Raw genomic sequence first — 621 nt, 5'->3', positions numbered from 1 at the left:
CCCGACGTTAGTCCACCATAACGTAATCACCAAAATGTCTTCCTGGTGTTTACAAAAAGACTCGTTTTTATTATTTCATCATCTCATCTGCTCCGGAATAAAACCATAAAACGTGTTTTTTTTGTGTTGTGATTATTGATGAGTAAAGCAGCCGGGTTTACAGCCCCTCTCTGGCGGGTAAATACCCCTGTAATCCACCCCTGTGCACAGACTGCGTGCACATTAACGCTGCTGCTGCTGATGGAAGAAACCCAGTGTGTGTGTGTGTGTCTGTGATAAAGCTGCAGCACCGACGAGACGCTGCTTCCTCCCTCCACTTCACACATCTACTCCATAAAACAGGGTTTTTACTTTAAGTGTGTTCTCGTTGTGCAGGTAAACGCTACGTGTTAAAAGCATTAAACGTCTTAATAATATATATAATAACACGCCTTCACTCGTTATGCAGGCTTTTAACTGAGAAGGTTTGTAACTAATTCGTTTTATACAGAGAGATTTCATTAAATACGACACTGTATTCTGTTTTCTTGTCATTTTATTGATATTTAAATGTAATTCTGCCTCCACTTTGAACTGCATGAGCGGTGCTCCACCAATAAAGTTTGATTGATTGATTGATAA

General features: G+C 40.1%; 1 protein-coding gene across 1 annotated transcript in view; it reads right to left on the bottom strand.

Moving 5' to 3' along the window:
• Nucleotides 1-621, bottom strand: part of kansl1a (KAT8 regulatory NSL complex subunit 1a) — a 17,872-nt gene that overhangs the window by 16,507 nt on the left and 744 nt on the right.

The sequence above is a fragment of the Morone saxatilis genome, unplaced genomic scaffold, assembly GCF_004916995.1.
Source record: "Morone saxatilis isolate NCDOM2014 unplaced genomic scaffold, NCSU_SB_2.0 Contig1, whole genome shotgun sequence".
Taxonomy (NCBI): Eukaryota; Metazoa; Chordata; class Actinopteri; family Moronidae; genus Morone; species Morone saxatilis.
Note: the sequence above shows the minus strand (reverse complement) of the source record. Positions and strands in the feature narration are given on the sequence as shown.